This window comes from Coffea arabica, chromosome 10c (genome assembly GCF_036785885.1).
Source record: "Coffea arabica cultivar ET-39 chromosome 10c, Coffea Arabica ET-39 HiFi, whole genome shotgun sequence".
Classification (NCBI taxonomy): domain Eukaryota; kingdom Viridiplantae; phylum Streptophyta; class Magnoliopsida; order Gentianales; family Rubiaceae; genus Coffea; species Coffea arabica.
Window position 1 is genome coordinate 16,768,406 of NC_092329.1, and position 6,227 is coordinate 16,774,632.

The window sequence follows — 6,227 nt, forward strand, 5'->3', positions numbered from 1 at the left end:
AGGCAGCTGAAGAGTCAACTAGCCGTTGGGGCTGTCGGACGTCCGACGATCGAATCATCGTCCGAACCAATCGTCCGATGATAGCCAAGTTGAAGTTCGGACGTCCGATGCGTCTTGATCGTCCGACACCACAGCGTCCGATCGTAGGCAGAGAGTTGGCAAGTCAGCTTGGAATTTTTCGGACGTCCGATGCGGTTGATGAGCGTCCGATGGCAAGCGTCCGATCCTTCCGGACGTCCGATGCTTCCTCACGAGCGTCCGACAGAGCTTCCTTCTTGATGCTTTTTATCCTTTCGGACGTCCGACAGATTCCTTTCGGCCGTCCGACGTGAGTGTCCTGTTTTTGCTTCTTCTTTTGGTTGAATTGCATTTCATGACCTATTCATACCTGATTCTTTGATATGTAAAGACACTTATAATCGAAGAAGGTTAGATACATTTCAAAATATCAAGAATAGCAAAATTGTCATACTTAAAGGACAGTATCTTTGATCGGAACAAAACAATGACTAAATTCATTCATATTATTCCAATCTTGTTTGCCATATCCAAAGCAACGTAGTCAGGAGATAAACGAACATATGCTTTCTTTGTTCCATCAGACCTGATCAAAGTGTTCACTTTCTTGGTCAATCAAAGTGTTCACTTTCTTGGTTAGTATAAACATTTCAAATTACTTTGTGATCATCAAAATCAAGAATAACATTCTCCCCCTTTTTGATGATGACAAAACAAAGGTTTGAAATGAGATTTGATGATTGGAATAAAATCTCCCCCTTTCACAATAGACAAGAACTCCCCCTTACTTAGTGAATCATAAACAATTTTGAAAAACTCCCCCTCACTTGGCTGCCCAACCGAATTACACAATTATCCAATTATACAAGCCAATCCAATCAATCCAATATCAATCCAACATCATCAATCATCAATATCAATCTATAAATCCGGCCATCTCCCCCTTTTTGTCATCACAAAAGGGTAATCAATCACATCCATAAATGCAAATCACAGTCATTCACAAACACATTCATTACACCAATGCAAACCAAATTCATTATATTCACACAATCAGAATAGACAAACAAACATCCATCAAAATACTTAGACATCCATCAACACAGTACTTAAACATCCATCAAAACACACCAAAAGAAACTTAGAATATCCATTACATTACATATTCATTGTTAAATACCACAAACACATAAATAAGCCAAACACAATGCAAATGTCCTAAGTGATGAACTATGTGGATCCAGGTGTCCTCCGAGAGAGCTGATATTGAGAGAGGTCTTCCTCATCAGTTTCTTCATCGTCTTCAGCAGCTTCTTCAATTGATGCCTTGCCTTTGTCTGATGTGGAAGGGCCATGAGGAGTCACAGGAGTTGATGGATTCGGATCTGGAACTGATGAACCTGGATCAGTGGTTCGAGATTCTTTGTCATGTGAGACTTCCTCAACCACATGTGGAGGAAAAAGAAGATTCTTTTTGTCAAGAAAGGCAGTTTGTTGCTCAGAAGACATGGTGAGCATTAGGCCATGTTCTAGAAGAAGAACATGCTGTTTGAGTTCATGAAGAAACTCAATTACTTCATTACTGGAAGAGGAAGATGCTTTAGTGGCAGACTTCCTAGGGTGAATGGGAGTGAGTGAAATGGGTGAAGGATCATGTACAGTCTTAGACCTCTGTTCACTAGATGATGCCCCCTTATATGCCCACAGATTATCTTTAAAAACAAGATTTTTTCTTTCAAAATATGCTTTGGTAAAGGCATAAGAAGATGCTTCTTTGGGACAAACACCTAGAATTGAAACTTTGTAAAACTCAAAAATCTTTTGAAGAAACTTTCCATAAGATAGTTTTCTTCGAGAGTCAGTAGCATAGCGAAGTAAAAACTTGCACATGACAAAACCAAAATCAATACGAATTTTTTCTCGAAAACAATAAAAGAGATACAACTCCATTTTGTTTGCATCAGTTCTGTGCCCATCAGTGGGCACAAGCAGGTTTGAAATGATAGAAAAGGCAATTAAATTCACAGGGGCCAGATCATTCAATTTAGCATCAGCAGGTGAGGAAAAACTTCTTTTGAAATAGTTTAACATTTTTGCCCCATCAAAATGATTTGCAGCAGTAGGAAGCTCTTCATAGGAAAAGAAATTAGCAACCTTATCTTTGCATAAACGTTCAATGGTAGTATTTAAAATGGAATTCACAGTATCAGAATCAAAGATTAGGTCTACCCCATTTACCCTAGACATGATCTCAGTTTGGTCAGTTCCTTTCCTAAGATTGGCAAAAAATTGATGCAGCATATCAGGATAGTAGACATTGGGCATGGAAATGAGATGTGACCATTTCTGGAAATCAAATAGACTCATAATGGATTCTAAACCTATGGAGCGAAATTTAGAGGGGTTTACAGTTCTTTGAGGGATGACACCCTTCTGGGATATCCAGGCGTATTTGTCTTTCGCAGCATCATCAAAGAATGGAGGGAGAGGGACTGATTTAGGAGGCGGTTGAGAAGAGGTCCCCTGTCCAGATTCTGGTTGAGAAGTGGGTTGTGGAGTAGGCCGTGACATTTGACCCTTGATAGTTCCCCTTTTGAAGCGTTTGGATGTCCGTTTGACAGTAGGAAGATCCTCATCCTCATCCCTGAGTGGATGCTTGCGTCCGGCAGTAACTTTTCCTCCTCTAAGATTCACCATTGTGCGAAATGTATGGAATGATAGATGCAAATGATACACACAGTAGTAGAGAAGTGAATCGCACAAAAATTTTGGAACAAAAAACCTTGTAGAAGATTTGACAGAGCGGTTATGAAGAGATAGGATTTTGAAGAAAATTTGGGAATGTGCGAAGTGATAGATGATTCTGTGAAATGATCAGGAAAAATGATTCGCAATTGATCAGGAACTGTTTTGGTTGAGTCAATTTGGGAATGGGGGCTTCAGAATGATATGAATTTGGGAGTGAGAGACAAGAGGGTTTTCGTTCGAGAGAAAATGAAATGGGAAGAGTCTGAAGCAAATGAGGAAGAAAGTTGTTTTAAAAAATGAGCCGTTGCACTGTCGGACGGCCGAACGAAGTTGTGCGTCCGACAATTGCGTCCGAACAGGCGCAATCTGGAAAATGGCTGAAGAACATCATCGGACGTCCGTTCATCTTCTTTCGGACGTCCGAAGACCAAAAAAAATTAAGATGATTGTCGCGCCCCATTTTTTGATAAAATAAATAAATGGTTTGAGAAAGATGTTTTTGATTTAATTTTGATTGGAAAATGATTTTTGTGAGTTGAAAAGACATGGGTCTCAATGGGACTTGGAAAGCGACGATTTGACCCAAAATTATAGTTTTAAAAAGGGTTTTTGAAATTAAAATCGGAGTCGCCACTTGGTAATGAGTTAAGGTGTACCAAGTCACCTAAAAAATGAATTTTTTAAGAAAAATGAGAAAAAATTAGTAAGAAACCCCTTTTAAACGACTCCTAGTCCACGTAAACCAAGGAAAAAGGTTCGGGAGTCACATTTGACGAAGGGGAAGGCAAGGATAAAAATCCAAGGCACCCCTTCGACCTAGCCAAGGCTAGTTGCGTGATTTAATCAAATATTTTCTTGTTTTAACCAAAGAATTTATTACATTTGGATGTACTATATGAATGCAAACCCTAGACCTGGGGGTATTGGGGGAAATTTCTCTTCAAAGGTTGAATGGTGCCAATCACATTAATTGTGAAGCCCAATAATGACCCTTTGGAGAGGTCACGAATAATGCGAGTGGGATGCAAATGAATGAAATGCATGTATGCAATGTGAGGACATGAGTTTGAAAAAGTAATAAAAAACAATAAATATGTAAATGAAAATGTGCACGTGAGTGGGCAAGGTACGGTATGTGAAATGATAATATGAAGTGCATGTGTGCAAGTGATGATAAAAGTGTTCGTGTGCAAGTGAAGAAACATAAAGGTGTACATGTGCAAAATGGGAGGAAAAATGAAAGTGTGATGAGGGTATAAAATGGTAGAGTGGATTTGAAAATGCATGAACCTAGGGAATTCATGCATATTGGGTACGGGGAGACCTAAATCGTGACTCAATTTGCCCTTTTATAGAGGGAATACAAGCGTGCTAAGGCTTAGAAAAAGCCACACTCGTCTATATCCCATATTTAAGGGGACCCTCAAGCAGATGAACCCTATAACTAGCATGAAATGCAAAAATCCTAAAATGGAGGGAAAAGGGGTTCGAGGGGCATGCAAAATGATAAAACTAAAAAAATGCATGACATGTAATGAACATGCAAGCATGTACTAACGAGGGGAAGTCCCTAAGGGTCTAGCGTTGGACTAGCCCATTCTATGAATTCCGACTAGCGTTGGACTAGTGGAAACGTACATTCGTCCATCACATTCATTCATGGCCATGGAAAGCGAGTAGACATGCCAAATACTTATAAACACATAGCACATAACACTTAGCATGCTCAACTAGATGCAAGAAGCTAATTAAAGCAAGTAACACATAACACATAGGCAATTAAAGCCCTAACTATTACATTTGCTAGCTAGGCACACGTCTTCGATAGGTTTTCATTGAATGCTCCTCCAAGCCCTATCTATTACAAGCCAAGAGGTGTACACATACCCCATAAAGAAGAACTTAAATAAAAGCAAAAGTAAATGAAATAAATGCAAGGAATTAAGAAAGCAAAGTAGACATGCATATTCACGTAACACGTAGGAGCACGTAAGAGAGAAGTAAAGAGGATAAAAGAAAGTTATACCTTCCCCTAATGGTAAGCAAATGAAGGAAAATGGCTTCAAAACAATAAAGGGGTCAAGGCATCAATTTAAAAGTAAAGTATAAGCAAAAACATCAAAAACCACCTAATTGCAACTTGAATGAGCTTAAAAAATGCTTAAAGACCAAGAAAACGGAATAACCCGTTCAATTTCCTAATATAGCATCTACTAAAGACTCAAAACAAGCATTACTCAAACATTCAAGTCCAAATAAATCGTTTAAACACTTCAAAGATCTTAAAAACAAAGGAAAAGTCAAACAATGATTGAAGTTGCAATGATTTTAGGACTTAATTACAAGATACTAGAACATGCTTGGGCTCTTGTGGAACAAAAAGAAACTTAGAAGGATCAAATTGATTAAATGTTCCAATTACTTGGGCCCTAGTGAGTCAAGAGGGAACTTGGGGGCCAAAGTGCAATTTTCAGAAAAATTTCATGCAAACTCATGCAATCTCACGGAAAAAAAAATTGTCTCTGCAATATTTCTGCTATGCTTTCACCAATTGAGACCACACTCAAACACATAGCTTGCTTTCGGAAACAGGTTTCAAATCCAAAACCCAACTTTAAACTAAGCAGCAACTATATCATTACCATCATCCAAGCAGGTAGAAAACTTAGAAAAATTCCATACAAAATTCTGGGCAAGTATTCAAACATTGGAAGAACGAAACTGCTGCAATTTTTCTTAGTTTCACCTATCAAGATCAAATTCAGATTCAAACCTCTACCTTAACCAAAGTTTCCTTGATCTAACACCTGAACTCTGAACTAAACAAACAAGACATCGACAATCAAACAAACAAAGACGTAAGAAGGAGTTCAAAAATAGAAAAAGCTGATGCAAAATTTCTGGAACAACACTCAAACACAGTTTTTTTTTTTCCTTTGAAGGAATGAACACTGCTGCAATTTCTCCATAAACTTCGGCTTTTCTCGCAACCACATTCGTGCCATTTCCTTATTCAGTTTAAGAGTGTTTAGGCAAACAAACCAAAAAGAAATGGGAGGGAATCATTATCTAAACAAAAACCATAGCTGAAAGTCCGGAAGAGGAAAGACTAAGCTCAAGAGGCAAGACCGAAAAAAATCTACTCGGTAATCTAGAATTATTCTTCCTGCAACGTTTAAGCCTGTTTTCAAACTTTTCCTTAAACAAACACACCAACATCAACTCCAAACCTTCCCTATCATCCCTTCAACACCAAATGAAACAAGCAAAAGATGACCAAAATCAGCCCTGATAACTCCCTCGGATAAATCACATAAATTTTCCAGCACTTGGTTGGTCTTAAATCCGAATTTACCTCGGTTGAATCATTGTGTTAAGTACCCAAAACTAACATGCAAGGCTACTTAATGAAATTACTATCATAACTAGTTCAAATCAAGTTCGGACAGCAACTATAATCA